The sequence below is a fragment of the Carcharodon carcharias genome, chromosome 8 (genome assembly GCF_017639515.1).
Source record: "Carcharodon carcharias isolate sCarCar2 chromosome 8, sCarCar2.pri, whole genome shotgun sequence".
In the NCBI taxonomy this organism is placed as follows: domain Eukaryota; kingdom Metazoa; phylum Chordata; class Chondrichthyes; order Lamniformes; family Lamnidae; genus Carcharodon; species Carcharodon carcharias.
This window is the reverse complement of record NC_054474.1, coordinates 60093104-60115773: the sequence shown is the minus strand read 5'-3', so window position 1 is coordinate 60115773 and position 22670 is coordinate 60093104.

Sequence of the window (22670 nt, the reverse complement as noted above, 5' to 3'; positions counted from 1 at the left end):
ACTCTCTCCTGGTCATTGGGTAAGTATGTTGAACTTCACCCTATGATTCTGTTCCCTCTAAGGCTGAAATACGTATCAAAAAGCTTTTATAACATCTTCATATGTTGCGGTTTCTTCATTTATGCCTTGTCTGACCATTATGCCATCTGCACTACTTCCTATGGTGTAGAGAAGTGTATTGACCCATTCCTTGCTAGGCTTCTTGACATGTCCTGAAGCATTTCCATACCTGGAGAGTTTTGCCACTTCTCAGCTTGATCCAGGCTGTCCATGTGTTCGAAGGACCCTGGTAGAGGGAAAATCATCTCCATGGCTTTTCTTAACTCTAGCACTTTCTTTAAGTTCTATTGGCATTTGTTCCAGTATTGTCATTTCCTCAGTCATTTTGTTTGCTGCTTTTTCAGTCACTGGGCTGTGCACTCAGTACTTTTTCTGTTGCCATTACCGCTGCCACCATCTCTTATCATCGTTGTGGGTCTTAGCTTTGGTTGGCCTTGGTTAGGATCAACAGAGACTGCTGGAGGGAAGTTGTCAGTAAACTTTAACTTCGATTAGACATTCTATGTGCAGGATAAGGCTTAGCACAAGGCTTCATATAGAACTATCTCCCAGCATGCTCTATTGTCATGTGATCTTACATTACTGATGATGTAGACTGTATATATATTTAACGTTAACCCTTTACACTACAGGGTTAAGGATAGTCACTTTGTAGCAAACTTTTAAAAAGTAGATTGCAATAGTTTGGGCAGATATAAAAGTCAAAATTACTGAAGAACTGTTGGAAGACTCCATGTTTAAAAGCACGAAATGACATTCTTTATTTTGTATCATTTACGAAGATGTACAATTGTACAGCTTAAACTTAGTGAATCTAATCCTGACAGATGCACTGTATGTTCACTCATTGTGAAATAAAGCAGTTTAACAATTCATAATGGGCTCACTGCAGCAAGAGTTAATCATTTTACCTTAGAAGTAATCAAAGAAGTATAGGTGCAAAAGACATGAATATCTGATAGAGATAATAAATGAGTATTTTTTTTCACACACCATGGTTACACTATTCTGCAAATTATATCATGGTGTGAAATATCTAGAAGACCGAGTGCCATCTGTAAGGCTAAGTGCTTACAAAAAACAGAATACAAGGGCTACATGGATGTGTCACAGAATAAAACAATGTTGGGGATGCACTTCAGCTATCCCAAACTGCCACAAAAGTAAAACACTTAACATGTTAAGGAACAATTGATGTCACTGAACAATATAAGATGTTCATGGCAAATCTGAATTTGTAACAATTAGTCTTCATAATGGGTTAGAGAGTTCAGAATTAACAGAAGTTTATGCAGTTCTCCTTCTACTGGTGAACATAACACTAAGGTCAGAAATCTTTCAATCCAAGGCAATGTGAGTGGATGGTCATCAGTCACTAGGAAGATCACCCGATACTGCTGTTGACCACCATGTCATAGAATGTAAATCTTATAGCTGCACATAGAATACTGAAGATTTTCAATTACTATAAATGATTTTTAAAATAGATTGTTTCAAGTATAGAAAAAAAAATTCACCTACAGTACATCAGAGGATCCAATAGCTAATGGAGCCAAACTCCTGGTGGTTTATTTTTTGGCTGCATTTGCTGCCAGTGCAGTACAGGTGCAGTTGTACTGTTTACTCTGTGATGTGGGCAGCAGCCAGGACAGAAATAAAGGAAAATAAACTGTAATTATGCCCAGGATTTCATGGCCCCTCCCACCCAACAGTGTATTAGGGTTCTGCCAAACTGAATGGAGATTTAAAAGGCTCGCCGCATCCACCGGGGGGAAATCACGCCGTGGCGGGGCCATAAAATCCTGGCCTGTATCTTTGGGTGAAGAATCTAGGATTTAGCTTTCAGTTCTAGACAAGGTTCAGTGCTCTGACCCCGTTAACCAGAGCTTCTACACAAATGCTGCAGGACCTGCTTGTTTTATCCAGCATTTTCCATTTATGGGTTATTCTTTCTGTATTTATCCTTTTTCCTTTTGCTTGTTTCTTTGTTGGAAAATTTCATCTAGCAATTGGAGAGCTCACACAGACTAATAAAAGATCTGCAGTATAAAGGTGTGCAATGTTGTGGAATGTTTTTCAGGCTGGACTAGTCTGTACTTAAGAAAATCTCTGTGGACCCATTTATATTACGGTTTCTTACCTGTATGACTGCACTCCTCCACTCATTTAATTGATCATGCCACATTAATTTACAATGGTATTTTATAATTGAAAAATAGACCCTGACATTACAAGTTTGGAAGGACAAAATCTGCCATTGTTTTTCTGAGCATGCGCAGACAGGTACACACATGGAGGTTAGTGTTGCCAGGAGACAGTGTTATTTTTCAGTAAACCACTGGCTCCCCATGGTGTACTTTATATAAATAATATTTTAACTTTAAGTATAGAAGCAAACTTATTTAACTGTTATTTACTTTTTGTTTGACCTCATCAGTAATGCATTTAACATTCTTCAGAAATCAATTGAAGGGTGATTGTTGCAATTGATAGTATGTGAGCCTTGAGACTGGTCCAGAATTACTTCTGTTATAAATTGCAAAGAATACACCTAGTGTAAAATAAAATGATCGAAGACTATATAATGTACAAGATAATGGCATAAACAAACTGTAACCTTGGTAACAGAAATTATGCAGCTAATATCTAACCGTTTTTATGTTCTCTTTTCCATAATGTCAAGCCTACAGATGGCACTCATCTAGTCTTCTAGAAATTGCACTGCCTTATATCCTGCTATCACCCTGGATAGGCTGTTATTTAGCCTGTGGTATCTTGCACCAAACCTTGAAATCAATGAGCCAGAGATTGGGTAACTTTTCTCTATTGATTGAATTATTTAAGAAATGCATCCTGATACCATATACTTGACATCTCTGCCCTACAATCACTGATCCTACTCTTATAACCTTTACCCTTGACAATTTATGCATTTTTGGCCTTTTCAGATTAATATTTGTTAATTTCTTAGTATTCCAGACAATTTGATTAAGAAAGGGTTTGTAAGTGGCTGGCTGCATCGACATGGAAATATCAAATAATGAAATGGCAGCTTCATGTCGCTTTAATGTTAAGACGCAACAGTGACAGTAAGCTGGATCAAAAGTGTTGATATACACTTCAATATTTTACCACCACTCAATGTATCAGTAAAACACAGTATAAACAACATGTAAATAAGTCATTTTGAAAGCCAATAAATCTTTATACCAATGCATTATTCAATAATCAAATGTGTTCTGTGAAGGTTAGCACGCTGATAACATTTTATTTAGAGAATAGGATTTTACTTACAATGGCAAAACAGCCTGGAAAACCAGGTGAGAGAGTTCAGGAAGATTCCTATCAAATGCTTATCTAATTACTGAAATCTGCTGGCAGCAGTACTGAAAGTGAGGTGGAGATTGAAATCAGGGCATGACTTGGTGGGGGGCGGTGGTGGTGGTGGAAAGGTTCAAACCACCTATTTATTTTGGAGGTGGAGTCTAGGGTATTCCTCCCCAACCAAATGTTTGTTTGTCTTTAACACTTGTTGGTTCATTTTTCAGTATTGTGAAACAGACTTTTTAAACCATAGGCAGATCTTTTTGAGCGAAGATGGACATATAATGTCAAGATTAAATGGGAATTAATCTTCAGTGCTAACCATCGATGAAACATGACTTTCTGTCAAATCAAATACATTTTCAATAGTGTACTTCCTTAATGAATGACATTTGCATGACTTAATTCTGAGTCATCCAGAGTTTGATCCTATTATTGATTAGTGTCAAGGTTTGTATCCTGATCTGAGTGTTCTTTTTTCCTTTAAACATAAAAGAAAATTTTACTTGAACAATTATTCCTGTTTTTGTTTTGGTAAAAATGTGCGATTGAAATGTTCTATTTTCCAATTTGCTCTTGCTGCATTTTCTAGACTGCAGTTTTCCTGCAGCACCAATTATATGTAGGATATTAAAACTCTTCCATATAACACAATTCTTGTGGAAGTAACACTTCCTGTAATATTTTTCTGTCGTGCTACCTCTGTCATGCTCTATCATTCCTGTCTGTCATTATTAAGCTTACCTAGAAACTTTACTTAACTCTAATCAAATTCTCCAAGCTTAATCTGCAAAGATGGTGCGGTTGGTGTGTACTGATCTCTGATCTCTACCTCCGGGATATGATGCCAACGAACCTTAGAATCAGAGGCCTAATGCTACCTGTCTGTTCACTAATGTCACCTCTCGCAACTAACCCCACTCCCTCCTTACATCTGGAACCCAAGCCCTGTCCTGCAACCTGACCATAGTTCAAATTTTTGCACTCAGGTTCAATACTTGCACTGAGAAAAGCTATATTCCTGACAATTACCGAAAGTCTTCAGTACTTTTAAATCCAATTTCTGAGTTTAGAAGTACTAAAGTTGCTTTAAAGCATATTAAGCAGTTCCTGACAATGACTAGAAATTTGACTTTTCCCATTGTGGGAGAGGGTGCAGGCCAAGTGTTACTTGCTTTACAATTTTGCCATCCAGAAGAAGTGGCTATAGAAAAAGTGCATGGCCCAACAGTGCTGCCAATTACCAGAACTGTAAAGCAGCAAGTTATCAAGGAGAGATTCTTTTGATCAGTCCCTCTTCTCCCCAGGACACCAGTCCCTCCTTTTATTGACCCCAGTCCTAACACCTACATTCTTAATGCCTTTAAACTGCACAACTTCATCACATATTTAAGGTGAAGCTAGATAAATGTGAGGGAGAAGAGAATAACGGGTTACATTGTTAGAGCTAGATGAGGTTGGATGGAAGGAGTTGCAAGTGGAGCATAAATGCTGGCATGGACCGAATGAACTTATTCAGTCTTGTATATTCTATGTAATTCTATGCTCAGATATCATTGCACTAAAGCATGATACTGGGGTCTTGAGATTTGAATAAAGGGGAGCCTGCATCTCACAGCACTGGGAAGGGGGTTGACTTGCTGATGCAAAAAGATCTGTATTAAAACAGACTTGTCCTTCAACTGAAATGCTGCCACTACAATTCATAATGGTCTTAATCAGTATGTAAGACAACTGATATGGATCCATGCCCTAGATCTGTTCGCTTTCAATGAACTAACACTATTCTTCTTGTGGAAGGCCAAATAGTACAAACTTTCATTGAAGGACAAGCTCAGGCTACTTCACTGTCAATCACCCCCAATGGATGGAGAAATGGCGGCCAGAGTTGCATGTTGTTGTGCCTTTTAGATTTATGAATGATTCCTGGATGACACAACCACGGGTAACAGTGGTTGTCTGGGTGCTACTAACACTGTCCGTTATGTGGAGGTCTTGGCACCAGCAGTAGCTGCTTTCATATGGTTACAGAAAATATACAATTTCATGATGGCCCAAACGATCTTTGTTGCAGCTGTTCTGTGATTCTATGCAATGCATGTGAGCTTTGAAAATTTGAAGGGATCATTGTCAAAATGACTTTAGGCAGTGCTTCCCAAATGTTTTCCCACTTTGACCCCATTTTGAGGCTTGAAAGTAGCATGACCCTTAAGTGAGAGAGTTGTGAAGTGGTGGGGTTTGTGGAGGGAGACCCGAGAGCCAGTGGGGGGACATCTGTGAGAGTGGGGGTGGTCTCAAGGAATTTTTAAAACACTTAGCTTTTACAATGGAATTTTTGGGGCAGGAATCAGTCCTAAAATACATAAATAAAAAATAAATCACTCATTTAGGCTGTGCCCAGAGTTTAAAAAAAAAGCAAGGATTTAAAGGGGCTTTGCAGCTGTTAATATTGCTGTTTAGCCATTGCTGCTTCAGAGCTCGCGGCCTGCAGAATCTCGTTTCACGACCCCCAGTTTGGGAAGCCCTGGCTTAAGGGCTCTGATGACTTTGACAGACGTTGGCAAAGCATAACACTACAGTCCAGCAGGCAACAGGACCTCTTACAAGAGGTTATAGAAACCTGCAACAACCTTGCTGGGCAAGTGCAGCCCTGAAAACAAGTGACTCCTGGCTTTTATACATTATGTGCTAGGCATGGCCTCCTACATGCAGCCCCTCTCTTCTGCTGTCTTCTAATAGCCACAGTTGCTTCTGGGCTGGTTACTGAAACTGCCTTCTGCTGCACCTCTTACTTCAACTGTTCATCTGAACACCACAGTTGTACTTCTGCTACTACTACTGAAATCCCATCTGTCAGCTCAGCAGCAACTAAGGAGTCAAACAAATTCACTCCATTGTTGTCAGTTCTGAATTTGCCTGGCTTCAGTCTCCTGTACCCTTTTCTGTCACTCTTAACACTGTCTATGCAACACTTCCTTATAATCTTGGTTTCTTGTTTCTTGTGCGCAGGGCCATGAAAATTTGAACTTGAGTCAATTTCCCACTGGAGTGGGCTTCTGACAAAAACAGACCCAGCTGCTGTTTCCCACCTTTGTGGCAAAGATCCAGCCCCTGGTGTCAGAAACCAGTACTGACTATTTACTACTTTTATTCTTTCATGGGGTGTGGTCATTGCTGATAAGGGCAGCATTTGTTGCCTATGCCTAATTGCCCTTGGGAAGGTGGTGGTGAATTGCCTTTTAAGCCACTTCAGTCCATGTGGTGTACGTACACCCACAGTGCTGTTAGGGTGGGAACTCCCTTGACTCAGCGACCAGTGAAAGAATGGCTTTAAAGCTCCAAGTCAGGAAGGTGTGTGCTTGGAGGGGAGTTTGCAGATGTTGGTATCCTCATGTGTCTGCTACCCTTGTCCTTCAGGGTGGTAGAGGTTATGGATTTGGTAGATGCTGTCAAAAGGAGGCTAGGTGGCTTCCTGCAGTGCATCTTGTAAATGGCACACACTGCTGCCATTGTGTGCTGGTGGTAGAAGAAATTAATGTTTAAAGGTGGTGGATAGAGTGCTACTCACAATAAGAGTTTGTGGTGGCAGAATTAATCTAGGCTGGTCTTTTGGTTCAAGCTGGTTTATTTTCAAGACAGCTCCTCAGTGCTACTAACTTCCAAGTAGCTCCCATAGTGTTCCAGCTGTATCTTTTTATTCTGTTTAGATGGGACTAATCAATGCCCATCACCTGTTTAACTAGCAATTGACTTTAACAAGGTGGTTGACAGATTCCCTTTTTTAAAGCTTTGAAAAGATCATAACATTTTTTGTTTTACGATGAAATGAAACGAAGACACCCTCTTCGAATACATTTAATAATTTCTTCGAGCAGGCACTTTTTGAAAAAGAGTCTGATTGACCAACTTTGTATCTTATAGAGATTTCTCTTCTCTAATGTTTCTTTTATGCTGCCTAGGTCTATCCTAGTCTTTTCTCAGCGACACTTTTCATCGAATGAACATGATCACAAAGAGACCGATTATCAACATAACATTCTATGGGAAAACATTTCCCATTTTGCCCTTTATATAATATTTCTGTCAGTATATTGGATAAGTAAACCCCCATATCTGACGCTTCTACTAAGGCCAGCGTTTCAGAAGCTAAGGTGCTTCTCACTACCCTTTTTTTGGCCTCCCAAGCCAGTGGGCAATATTTATCATTCTTTCCCACCAAGAATATGATGAACCCTGCTGTGGTAGAGTACCCACCTGGAAGATTGGCATGTGAAGCATTGCTAAAAATGACCAATCTCATACCTCCCGACTCGCCTAAGACTGGAAACTTGAGCACACCTCTCTCAGAATTCAATTTTTTTAGTGTTTTATTTGCTCTCAGAACTTCAACTGTAACATGTTTTATCTTGGTACTCAGCTCCAAAACATCATTACTAGCATCAGGCCTAGTCTGAATGCACAACCAGTTCAACTGCCCAATTTCTTCCTTTTTGTGAGGATCTAACCCGAGTTATTGGGGTATAATTAACATTTTCTAGGTAAGATTGTTGATTTAATGTGACTCCTAACTTGCTCTGCTTAATGTCTAAACCTATGTATTTAAAGGCCCCTGAAGCCTGACTTCCGACCTGGAATTCTTTCTTTATCTTTGATTACCCATTGTTCAAATTCTACAGAGTCTCCCCAAAGGAAATCATCAACATGCAGGATAAAGATTCCAGCTAGTTTCTCCTTATCGTACCAGTAGAACATCATGGGATCTGCCTTTAACTGAATGCAGCCTGTTTTCAACAGGACAGACCTCGGAAAAATACCATACTCTTGGTGTATCATTCAATACATAAACACACTTGTTCAATTTCCATAGCTTTCCTTCTACATCCCAGGGCTCTTTGGGTGGTTTCAAAAAAAAACTTCCTGTGAAATTTGTCCCCCTGTAAAAATGCAGCCTTCATATCAACCTTCATATCAATCGATTTGCACTCCCAGGAATGGGATGCCAAAATAGCTAAAAAATCTTCAAACTCACTTTCCTCGCAGTAAGTGAGTCCACTCCGACATCCTGATCTCCTAGTTTCTCTTCAAAGCCTTGGGCTACTAATCTTGCCTTGGCCTTATGTGCCGTCTCGGAGTACCTTTTCACTACAGATCCATCTGTGAGATAAAGCCGGCTGTCCTCTGTCAGGTGTTTCAGAATATATCCAAATTCCTTCCAACTGCCTAACGCATTCCTTTCTGCTTTCCTCATCAACTTATTTTCCAATTTATCAGCAGCTACTAGAATCTCTCTCATAAGGATGTCTACTTCTATTGAGATTCCTAACTTGCTCTCTAGTCATCGTTCTTGTGCAGTTATGAACTCTACTCACATTCCTCTCCCTTTCTGGATGACTACTATACGATCTTTCTCCCATGCGAGCAGAACCCTATAAGTCTGATTTTTTTTCTTAGGGTCACGACCACTTTCTGGGCCACTGTCAGAACTCTTACTGCGCTCTCTGGGTTTCCAAACCTTTACTTTGATTTGCCAATTGATAGGTCTGGTCTCCTGTCCTTCATCCTGCACATTTAGCCATTGTTTGTATTTACCAATGGCCTTTCCTGCTCTCCCTATGATAGTGGCATCCCTCCACACACTGGTCCCTTCTGACATATAAGTTATCTTTGTTTCTACTTTGGGTAGTTGCCCTTTTGAATGAATAGTGTTGTCCTGTACCTCAGTATTACTTTGTTCATAGTCAGTTAACCCTGTATCTGCCGTCATCTGCTCCTCATAACTACCGTGCATGCATATGTGAAGTGCATGGTGCTTCCTCATGTTCTACATCCTGTTCCGAACCTGTAAAAGGTATGGCCAGTAACAATTAACCGTGAAGAATGTACCCTAACAGTTTGATTACCATGTTGCATAATTACTACTTTCCCATCACTCCCTATTACCATGCCAGGTTCTTTCCACTCTTTCTAGCCTTCCCTTTTATAACACACCATGTCTCCTTGTCTAAACTGTGTTCCTGATGGTCTTATGTGGTTCTGTAGGGCTCGCCGAATTTTCTCCAAAACTTCAGCTTTACTGAAAGTTTTTCTGCCCGTGTGCAAAGCAGTCAGATGAACAGAAAAGGTGGAGCTAATGCTAGTCCCTTCTAGAGCAGAGGAGCATCCAATAACACGTAAGGCAACTTTGGATTTCTTCTATACACCAGCTGGTACGTACTTTACTCCCCAACCAATTGCAGAGAGCTCTTTGCGTGCACCGCCTATGCTAGCGCTATTTGCAATTTACAATCTGGTTGATCAGCCAATATTTTATGTAACATGTCATCTATTATTGCATGGTTTCTTTCACAAAGACCATTACTAAACTGGCTCTCAGCTGCAGTGTGCATAACTATGATGTTTAAATTTTCGCGCATCTCAATATTCCTCATTAACGATTCCCCGCCATTATCTGTGAGGAACTTGGTTGGTGTTCCTACCCATTTTTCTGACGTTATTGACAATGGTCCTCTTGTCTTTAGTATGTATTAGGATAGTGGATAGGCTAAATCTGGTTGCCATATCTATGAAGTGTAGTAAAAAACACCCCTATCCCTTGTCCCAGACTTTCAAGTCCATTGCCATTGCATTGTCAAACTCCCTGGCTAGTGGCAAGCTCACAATAGGACACGGTGGTGTCTTGCAATGTTTCAGACAAATTTCACACTGAACAGCGAATTGTTCAATAAGGTCATTGTATCCTTTATCAACCACTCCCACATCTCGAAGTAGTGTCTTCAGTTTCTGTGGCGCCGGATGTGCAAACTATGTAATTTCCAAATGATCTCCTTTTTGTCTACCAAATTCTTATTCTTAGCAGTTAACAAAACTTCATGAACTTTTTGATGAGATACCTCTGGCTTCTTTAGTGGCAAGCTATAATGGCCTGACCAGGTAAAATGGAGATCCACATTTTTGCCAAACAACTTCTGTATCATTCTTCATACCTAGCGTCATCTGAGCCTTCATCGCAGATCGACTTAACAATAGCAGTATCTCGCTAGAAACCACATCAGCACTGAAACAGATTGATTGCTGCTATCTCAAGGGAGGACCACCTGTTTGGAGGATGTTAATGTATTGTCATCTCTGAACCTGAAGCTGGTAGAGCTTTCATACTACTTGACCTTCTGCCGGTCTGCCTCATTGCGAGACTCCAGATAGCAGTCAAGCCAGCCCATGACATACACCATAGAAATTAAAACACTGTCCAGAACTGCACAATTGAAGGAATCTACCATCAAGATACTCATCAGTGGATTCAAACTCTCAGTGATCAATACAATTCCATCATGGCACTCACCATCATCATTTTCAGATGAATCCGTCTCGTGGGTCACTTCAAAAACACGATTCATTCACTGCGGGCGGTTCATTGTGTAATGGTACTGGTAATCACACCGAAAACACCGATAAACCATTCCCATGCATTTTTTGGGTTTAAACGTCTATGGTCACCATCTCAGACACACTTTGTCTTGACTCTCAAATTGGCTAGTTTTATGACCATTTTCAGACCTCTTGTCATTAACCCTATCTTTGTATTGGGATCTTCATCTAATATTTGATTAACCTCAAAATTCGGCCACCATCCTTGGCTTCACAGCATAGTTGTTCGCATCTGCTAAGAAAATGGCAGGGAACACCAGTTTCCCCAGAAATTTTTTTTAGGGCAACAGCCATTTGATCTAAGAGAGGTTTTTTTTCCCTGGGAATTGAATGTCTGTTAGTACTAAAAGACTATCAACGTGAGAAATGTGAGCACAGTCCATTTAAAATGCTAATACACGTTCTGGAATTTCAAGTTCAAATCTCTGTAGTCTCCTGTACCATTCATCAAAATCCATGATATATTCTTCCATGGACAGATCATATGATTTCCAAAACCTATCAAAGATCATCGAAGCCTCATATACTTCCAATAACTCATTCTTTGTAAAAACTTATCCTGAAATTGTAACAGAAAGTTCATTCCCCCTTCATGATCCAAATCATCCATCTCCCATTCTGAAAATACCTTACTCTTTATCTTAGTTTTGGCTGGTAATTATAACGCCAAAGCCATACTTTGCTTCTTCTGGAGTACGGAAGTAACCCAGGTCCACATTTCAACTTCAGCCTTCCATTGCTGATAAGGTTCAGAGTCAGAAAAAATAAATTGGTGGATAATTAAAGCTTGTGATTTTGCACTATTCCATATCTTAAATTGTCGGCAACAGTACAGTTCTTTTCCCTTAGAGGATTGAGACAGAAATCTTCATATACAGCAATCAATCAGCAAAGCTTAAAATTCATCCTCTGCTACCAAGTTACTCACAATAAGATGTTGTGGTGGAAGAATTAATCCAGGCTGTTCTTTTGGTTCAAGATGGTTTATTTTCAAGACAACTCCTCAGTGCTACTGACTTCCAAATAACTTCCTCACAAAGTGTTCCAGCTGTATCTTTTTATTCCGTTTAGATGGGATTAATTATTGTCCATCGCCTGTTTAACTAGCAATTGTCTTTAACAAGGTGAGTGCCATGCCATGTGATTAATTGTAAATTGACATGGGATGCCAATCAAGCAGCTGATTTGTCCTGGATTAAGCTTCTTGACCGTTGTTGGAGTGACACTAATCCAGACAAGTGGAGAGTATTCCGTCACACAGCTGACTTGTACTTTTATGGATCTTAGACAGGCTTTGGGGAGCTAGGAGGTGAGGTACGTACCACAGAATTCCCAGCCTCTGACCTGTTCTTGGAGCCAGAGTATTTATAAGGCTGGTCCAGTTAAGTTTTCAGTTAATGATAACCCCCCAAGATGTCGATGGTGAGGAATTCAGTGATGGTTAAGTAATGCTGGTGAACATCAAGCGGAGATGGTTAGATTCTTTCTTGTTAGAGATGTTCAGTTTGTGTTGTGAATGTTCCTTGCTACTTATTAGCCCAAGCCAGAATATTGTCCAGATCTTGCTGTATGTGAGCACAGGCTGCTTCAGTATTCGAGGAGTCATGAATGGTACTGAACACCATGCAATCATTAGTGAACCTCCCCACTTCTGACCTTATGATGGAGGCAAGATCATTAACAAAGCAGCTGATGATGGTTGTGCCTAAGACACTACCCTGAGAAACATAAATATCCTGGTACTCAATGATTGGCCTCCATCAACCATAACCATCATCCTTTGTGTTAGGACTTCAATCAGTGGAGAGTTTTCTCCCTGATTCCCAGTGACTTCACTTTTGCTAGGATTCCTTGGTGTTACACTCAGTCAAATACTGCCTTTATGCCCAGGGTAGTTACTCACACCTCACCTCTGGAATTAAACTACTTTGTCTATGTTTGGCCTAGGCTGTAATGATATCTGGAGCTGAGTGACCTTGGTGAAACTCAAACCGAGCAGGTTATTTTTGAATAAGTGCGACTTGATAGCATGACAACGACAACTTCCATCACTTGGCTGATGATTGAGAGTAGATGGATGTGGCCGTTATTGGCCAGGTTGGATTTTGCCTGCTTTTTGTGGACAGGAAAAGCCGGTAAATTTTATGCATTGTCAGGTAAATGCCAGTGTTGTAGCTGTACTAGAACAACTTGGCTAGTGGTTTTGTTAGTTCTAGAGCATAAGTCTTTGGTAATAAGGTCGGGATGTTGTCAGAGCCCGCAGCCTTTGCAGTATCCAGTGCCTTCAGCTGTTTCTTTATATCATGTGGAGTAAAATGAATTGGCTGAAGACTGGCATCTCTGATGCTGGGGACCTCAGGAGGAGGCCAAGATGTATTAAGCACTTGGTGCTTCTGGCTGAAGATGGCTGCAAATGCTTCAGCCTTGTCTTTTGCTCTGATGTGCTGGGCTCTCCCTTCATTGGGGATGGGATATTTGTGGAGCCTCCTACTCCAGTGAGTTGTTTTGTTGTCCACCACCATTCATGACTAGATGTGGCAGGACCGCAGAGCTAAGATCTGATCTGTTAGTTGTGGGGCCGCTTAACTCTACCTGTTACATGCTGATTCTGCTATTTATCACATATGTAGTCCTGCCTGTTAGCTGTACCAATTGTAGTATTTTGATACTAACTGATCAACTAATCTCTCAACAAAGTTCATCATCAGCATCTGATGGTGGAAGCAGCAGCAAAATCTCTCTGCTGCATATGCATCTACTTTTTTATCTAGAGAATAAGTCCCTGGCATATACAATTCTGGCAATTGTTAGTGTAGACAGCAAAAATGCCACAAATTAAATAACAAGTATTGTGCTGCATCTGTGTTACTGCTCCGGATATGTGATACATTTCAATCTTCCTGTTATGGTTTTCTAACAAATAGCCAGGTTCACATCAGATGTTTTTTTTCTTCTTTCTGACGCACAATAAATGGAAGAGTTTCCAGGCATTGAGAGCACTTGCTGTTGGTTGTTACTTGTTAATCATTACCATTTATAACATGGCAAGGTCTACTGCTTTAATCATAAAACAAGTAAAAGGCCATCAGTATCAACCAACAATGAGAGAATAGACTTACCAAAAAGAAGGCTCCAGTACAAACCGTAAGTAATCACATCGTAGACAAATTCAAAACTTTGTTGTACTTACTCTGTGATAATTTGTTAGTTTGTTGATGTCTGCTAAACCTGGTGACATAAAGGTAGCACAATTCAAAGTTTGCGTGTGGTAATTTACCATTATTGAAAGCATTTTTAAAAACCAGTGCATATATTTGAATTCTAGTTTATGTTGTTTATTTCAAAATGCATTGTGTTCTAGTGAAAAAATATTCATTTAGTGCTAGAGGGTTACGACCAACATAAAACAAATTTACTTTCACTATTGTTTATACACAAGACTGCCCATTTCTCCATGATCAGAATTGACAACTGGATTTCTATTTATCTTAGTTTTTCCTTTCTTCCCCTTTGCTAACCAAATTAAGTAAACACCCCCATCCCAGAAACCACTTACCAGTTTGTGCCAAATGCCTGTCGCCTTCTGTTAATGCTGCTATTGGATATGTTTGATTGAAGGCTCTTTAGTCCTGTGCCACCTGATGATTTTTCTTCTCCCTTCCCTCTCAGTGAAGAAGCACCTTTTTTTTTAAATGTAATACTGAGACCCCTTCTGAAATTTGGATATGCTCTCACAACCCACCCCCTCCCTAGCACAGTATTGCAGCACCAACGTGTGCTTTCAGTTCCTGTGACTGTTTATCTTTTGATACTGAAAAAATCACTTTGGGTTTCAAAATTCACACAGTCCCTTGATACAGAACTTATAGAAGTTATTTTATATAGAAAAGGACTCCCAATTATTTTGGAAATTTCTGTGTGCATATGAACTCCTACCTACATTTTCCCCTGAAGAGCGGGATCAGCATTCTATAATTGCTCAATTTCACCATGCTTTTTCACTCAAGGAAGTACAGCAGTCAGTGATGACTGGCCATTCAACCAGTATATTAATGCTCCTCCTCATGTATACACTCTGTCTCATCAGCGCTACGTCCTCAAACTCACTAACTGCATCATCTGGGCTGTGTGTAACTTCCCTGTTGCATGCTAATTTTGGTGGCAGAGATGTAAAGTTATATGTAGAGCTGCTTTCTTGCTCTGAGTCACCCTGCTCAGGTTGTTGAAATGATTGCTTAGATATGGGATGCATGAAGTACAACTAACGAGCTGTAAAGTTGTGCGATGGTTTGATAAGGGTGATGAGTAGATGTAGGAAGCATGAATAGCCATAAACAATTTGTGATTTGGGCTCTTTAAAATGATTGACCCCTCAAATTCCTTCAACATAAAATCTTTTCCCAGATCCTGCAAGTAACCTACTCCATTTTCAGCCTTGGCACCTCCTCCCAGCTGTGGTGCATTGATATCTGTGATACCTTTGATTGCCAAAGAGGACTCTGTTCTTTCCCTCGCCTCATGAAGAGGTTTTATTAGCTTTACTAGCCATCAAACAGGAAATTACAACTCTACTATTTATCCTCAGTTATCATTTCATGCATCCATATTTAGTTTGCCTCATTTGATTTTTGCCTGACACTTCTTACCTCCTCCCCACTGAGCAATTGTTTCAAGTCTGTTTTGAGTTTCAAAAAAGGCTTGTATGATTTTTGCCCAATCATTGAAAGTAAGAGCAGCAGCCTTTTTCAAAATGATTTCCTCAAACAGCTAAATTGAAAACACCACAAATGATATCTGAGCTCCTGTATTATATATGTTGCAAGTAAGTATTGCAGATAAGCACCTTTATGCACTACAGATTTTCTACTTAATATTACATATTCTACATTGAACAGCTAAACTCAAGTGTGTTTTGATATTTCTATCTAAGTTATTGTTCCAGTGACAGTGCAGGATAAATTGAGTGATGCCACATTTCCAGTAAGGAAATTGTGCATAAAGGAACAAAAAAACAGAATATTGCAGCTTCAATTTTCCTCTACAGATGTCAATTTTATTCAGCAAATTAATATCAAATTTCTCAAGAAATGCTTTATTGTGCAACACAGGTGCCAGTGCCACTTAATCATTCTATTTAGCTAGGTTTTCCTTGCTCCATTGATATTACTGAAAGAGAATTCCCTTCTAAATTCCAAAGTGGTTTGAAAAGAAACTATTTCCTGACATATTTGCTCATGTCCCAGGGCTTTCAGTCTGTTCTGAAATCAATACACTCATTATTTTTAATGAAGCCACTATAATAGTATTTGGGCCGATGTGACTGGTTTCTAAATCAAATTTGAGACCCTGATTCACAGTATTTGTTGATAACCTTGACGAAGGAATTCAAAAATTGACTAGCATAGGGGTCATTTTTATCTTAACCTGGCTGTTGGGAAACTAACGGGAACAAGAACAACTCTCGTTTTACACTCCTCATGATCTTATACTTCATTGAGATCAATGGAAAATAATATTGATCAGGCTGTAAAACTGGTGTTCCATCTGATCCTGTCGGTTTCAGGTTCAGCGAGTTAAGTTTCAATAATCCCTGTAGAGTTACCTGAAAATGTGTCATGGAAGGAAAAAATATTCAGAGGAGTCTAACAATGTTCAAACACATCTTGCAACTTAGTAGTTAGAGTAGGCAAATAATAGCAATTCCTGACTTCAATGTCTCTGATTGCTCCCCATTGTGTGAGATAGACCAGCTGCCATTGAAACAAATGGAACTGTTTAGCGATTTACACTGACTGCCCCGAATATGTTAATGGAATGGATCTGGATTAAAATAATACTAGAGAATGACAGTCCTCATAGAAGATAAAATTAAGATATGTGACAGATATATAGTTTGTTCAATTTAAAAAAAAACTGTTGTAAATAGTGTGTGCTATGTAGAGAAAGCCTTGCAGTCGGACTTCACATTTGAGTGAAATAAAAGTGTGTGAATTGTGAACCTGGAACAAAATGGTAAAGTGAGCTGGAACGCATTAATACAGTTCCTGTTTCTATCTTATGGACACAGAGGAAAGAAAATTGGGGCAACACATTAACTCCATGAGTTTAATTTATTCTTTCAAGGGGTGTGGGTATCGCTAGCAAGGCCAACATTAATTGAATTTAAATTCCACCAGCTGCCATGGTGGGATTTGAACCCATGTCCCCAGAGCATTAACTTGGATCACTGCATTTCTAGTCCAGTGACATTACCACAATACCCCCACATCCCCCATAGTGTTGAAGTAACTAAGATAGAAATTTAAAGAGCACCTAGGAAACTTTATAGACCTAATGTTTGAAATACTCAAGCAATTCAGAACAGCGATCAACAAAGCCAAAAGAATGAACATACGAATTAGGAGCAGGAGTAGGCCACGCAACCCCTTGAGACTGCTCCACCATTCAATAAGATCATGGCTGATTTGATTTTAACTTCAACTTCAACTTCACATTCCCACCTACCCCCAGTAACCTTTCACCCCCTTATCAAGAATTTATCCACCACGGCCTTAAAAGTATTCAAAGGCTCTGGTTCCACCACCTTTTCAGGAAGAGAGTTCCAAAGACTCATGACCCTCTGAGAGAAAGAAATTCACCTGATCTCTGTCTTAAGTGGGCGATCCCTTATTTTTAAACAGTGACACCCCTGGGCAACATTTTCCCCCTGACGGCGGGGGGGGAAGTGCGGGAGCGGGCACGAGTGGGCGGGCTTCAGTTCAGCACCCCTGGTCAGGGGCATGCCGCCATTTTATATGGGTGGGCCAATTAAGGCCTACCCAGTGTGACGCACATTCGTGTGAAGAGCGCACAATCTCCCTGAGACAAAGTGCTGTCTCAGGGAGATTGGCTCCAATTTAAAGCTTTGAATAATGTTTAGAAAAAAATTTCCCTGCTCTGTCCCCTCATGCGACACTGTCACATGAGTTGAGACATATCCATAACTTTTATTGTGAAATATTCTGCATTTTTTAAGTCACTCATGAAACCTCATCCCGTCCGTGGATGAGGTTTCATGTTTTTTCACAAGCCCGCATGGGTTCCTGGCCTGCCTGCCAATCTTAAGATTGGACAGGCAGGTCCATAAATGAGTTCAATTGGTTTTTTAATGGCCTTAATAGGCCATTGACAGGTCAGTGGGTGGGCATCTGACTCGGATACGTGCCCTCTGAACTGACAATCCAAATGACGCGGGGTGATGTCGGGATGCATGCCTGATGTCACCCCGCATCATTTTACTTGTCAGTGAGCGGGCCCCGCCCCCGCTCGCCGACCAGAAGATGCTGGCCCTGAGTTCTAGATTCTCCCACAAGAGGTAACATCCTCCCTGTCAAGACCCTTTAGGATCAATCATGTTTCAATCAAGTCACCTCTTACTCTTCTAAACTCCAACAGATACAAGCCTAGTCTGTCCAGCCTTTCCTCATAAGACAACCTGCCCATTCCTGGTAAACCTTCTCTGCACTGCTTCCAACACAGTTACATCCTTCCTTAAATAAGGAGACCAAACTGTACACAGTATTCCAGATGTGGTCTCAGCAATGCCCTCTATAACTGAAGCATAACATCCCTCCTTTTGTATCCAAGTCACCTAGCAATAAACGACAACATTTTATTAGCTTCCCTAATTACTTGCTGCACCTGCAAACTAACCTTTTGCGATTCATGCACTAGGATACCCAGATCCCTGTGCATCCCACAGTTCTGCAATCTCTTAGATAATATGCTTTTTTATTCTTCCTGCCAGAATAGAAAATTTCACATTTTCTGACATTTAAGTCCATTTGCCAGGTCTTTGCCCACTGACTCAACCTATCTATATCCCTTTGTAGTCTCCTTATGTCCTCTTTACAACTTACTTTCCTACCTATCTTTGTGTTTTCAGCAAATTTAGCAACCATCTCTTCAATCCCTTCATCCAAGTCATTTATATAAATTGTAAAAAGTTGAGGCCCCAGCAATGATCCCTGTGGCATGCCACTCATTACATCTTGCCAATCATGAAATGACCCATTTATGCTTACCCTCTGCTTCCTGTTAGCTAGCCAATCTTCTATCCAGGTGAATATGTTACCCCCTACACCATGAGCTTTATTTTCCGCAATTAACCTTTGATGTGGCACCTTATCAAATGCCTTCTGGAAATCGAAACACAGTACATCCACAGGTTCCCCTTTATCCACAGCACATATTACTTCAACAAAGAACTCCAATAAATTGGTCAAATATGATTTCCTTTTCACAAAACCATATTGACTCTGCCTGATTACCTTGATTTTTTCTAAGTTCCCTGTTGTAAGGTCTTTAATAATAGCTTCCAACATTTTTCCCTATTACAGATGTTAAGCTAACTGGCCTATAGTTTCCTGCTTTCTGTCTCCCTCCCTTTTTGAATAAAGGAGTTACGTTTGCTACTTTCCAATCTAATGGAACCTTCCCTGGTTCTAGGGAATTTTGGAAAATTAAAACCAATGCATCAATGATCTCATTAGCCACTTCTTTTAGGGCCTAAAGATGAAGTCCATCAGAACCTGGGGATTTGTCAGCCCACAGTTCCACCAATTTGCTCAGTATGACTTCCCTGGTGATTGTAATTTTCTTGAGTCCCTCCCTCCGTCCCATTTTCTGATTTGCAGCTATTTCTGGGATGTTACTTGTATCCACTATCATGAAGACCAATGCAAAATACTTGTTCAGTTCATCTGCCATCTCTTTATTTTCCATTATTAACTCCCAGGCTCACTTTCTATAGGACCAATGCTCACTTTGTTAACTCTTTTCTTTTTAAAATATCTATGGAAACTCTTACTATCTGTCTTTATATTTCTAGCTAGCTTTCTCTTGTACTCTAATTTTCCTTCCTTATTGACTTTTTAGTTTTTTTTGCTTTGTTTTATATTCCGGCCAATCTTTTGACCTGTCACCCATCTTTGCACAGTTATATGCTTTTTCTTTAAATTTGATATTACCTTTAACTTTTTTAGTTAACCACAGATAGTGGGTCCTCCCCTTGGACATTTTATTTCTTTTTGGAATATATCTATATATTCTGTGTATTCTGAAATATCCCCTTATATGTCTGTCACTGCATCTGTATTGACCTATTCCTTAAACTAATTTTCCAGTTCACTTTAGCTAGATCTGCTTTTAAGCCCTCATAATTGCCCTTAAGTTTAAAATATTAATCTTAGACCCACTTTTCTCTCCCTCAAACTAAATGTAAAATTCAATCATATTATAATCACCCCTACCTAGGGGCACTTTCACTATGAGATCATTAATTAATCCTATCTCATTGTACAATACCAGGTCTAGTATAGCTACTGTCTGGTTGGCTCCCGATGTGCTGTTTCATGAAACTATCCCGAAAACATTCTATGAATTCCTCACCTAGGCCACCTTTGCCCATCTGACTTTTCCGGTCTATGTGTAGATTAAAATCCCCCATGATTATTGCTGTATCTTTCTGACAATCTCATTATTTCTTTCTTTATGCCCCCGCTGAACCTTGTGGTTGCTGTTAGGGGGCCCATACACCATTCCCACAAGTGACTTCTTGCCTTTATCATTTCTTACCTCTACCCAAACCACTTCTACATCCTGGTTTTCTGAACTCAGATCATCCCTCTATTGCACTAATACCATCATTAATTAGCAGAACCATCCTTCCACTTTTTCCCAGCTTGTCTTTCCTAAATGTCATGTACACTCAATATTCAGGTCCTAATCTATGTCATGTTGCAGCCATATCTTTGTAGTGGCTATCAGATTGTACTTATTTCAATTTGCGCTGTCAGTTCATCTGTTTTGTTTTGAGTGCTATGTGCATTCAAATACAGAGCCTTTAGTTTTGTCCCTTTATTATTTTTGTAACATCTAGCCTTATCTGTTGATTTACTCTGAGATTTGTCTTCTCTGTTCCTTCCTGTCACGGTCTGTTTATCATTTCCCATATTAATACCTTTCTTGGTGAGTGGTGAACCATCTAGCCAAACAACAGAATACAAAGCACAAGTAAGGGGAAGCTGCAATCGAGTTGTAATCTGCTTTAGTTAGACAATACTATGAGTGCTGTGGTCACCAAGATACAAGAGGGAGTCTCAAGCCTTGTGAACGATGCAAAACAGAGCCACAAGGATGATCCCTGGCCTTGGAGATTTCAGTTTCAAAGACTGGAGGAAATTGGGTCTTTCAGCCTTGTAATGAGATATCTGAAGGTGGTGTAAATTTTCCAGAAAATTGGTTTCAATTAAATATGACAAGAGTTGAACATGTGGTGAACAGGGTTAAGCATGTAAAATGCAAATGTACAACTAATCTCAGGAAGGTTTTTGTCATACAAAATATAATCAATACATAAACTGGACATGCAGATAGAGGAACGGAGGTGGGAACGCTGTAATCATTTAAGGGTTATTCTGGATGGATGACCTATGATGTGCTGACTGACCTTTCTCATACATATTTTTCTTGTAATTTTATTCCATTTTTATCAGGTAAGTTAGAAAGAAAGAACTTGCATTTGTATAGCACTTTCTGTGACTTCAAAACATCCCAAAGCTTTACAGCCAATGGAGTACTTTTGAAATATGGTCACTGTCATAACGTAGAGAAACGTGGCAGCTAATTTGCATGCAATCAGTTCCCTCAGATGAGAATGGGATAATGACCAAATAATCTGCTTTAGTGGCATTGGTTGAGGTGCACATATATTGGAGAACTCCCTTGCCCTTCTTTGAAACAGTGCTGTATATGTCCAACTAAGAGGGTAGACAGAGCTTTTGTTTAAGGTCTTGTTTGAAAGATGACATCACCAGCAGAACAGTACTCCCTCAGTGTCACGCTGAAGTGCCAACCTAACTTATGTGCTCAGGTCACTGTGGTGGGACTAAAATTCACAACTAGCACTGAGTCACAGCAGGCACTTAATCTTAGTTCTGAAGTTAGTTAAAAAGTACAGCTAAATAATTCACTTTGGACTTGGGGAATATATGAAGACCTCTGAGAGACAATTTATATCTACAACGGACTGATCCAAAATCTTGAGAATAAATTCTAGTGAAGATATAGAGCTACTTAACTGTTGCTTCTGTGTTCTGTTTATACCACATGCTAGGTGACTGGAACCAAAATAATAAATATTTGATGTAAATTTTAGTTTTAGATGAGGACGCAGATTACAGTTATTTGAGTGACAATGAAAGTACTTTTTCTCATTGTGATCTCATGATATGAATATATTTATAATCATGTGTGGGATAAAATATGATGCAAAGTAGCTGATATTTAAACAATAATCCGATGATGGAACATGTGTGGAATATCTACGGGACAGGAGGTTAGGATTCAGATTATGGCTTTAACTGTAGTTATGCATGATACCACAATAAACTGAACTAGCTTATGAAAGAATCTTTGGTACAGTTTCTGGAACTATTTATTTTATTGAGGCTGAGGTTTAATGCTGGTCCAATAAAAGAATCAGATTAATTGACTTAGTTTGTCTATTGAATTGCACTTGTGTTTAGTTTCATTCTTGAAGTGTACAGTTACTTTACTGGAATATAGAAGGAAATCTGAAGCATTTTGGTTAATATTGTCAAAAAGACTGTATTGCTATCAATTAAACTGTTAACCTGTTTATGCAAAGGTTTTATATTTGCTCTAATTGAGGATGTATCTTTCAATTCACATTATCTATTTCTAAATTGATAATATACTGTACTTTGAAATGTCATTCCACTACATTGCTGATCTCCAGGCTACTACAATCTTATCTCCATGTTTGATGTTTAACACTGGTTCAAAGTTTCAAACAAAAT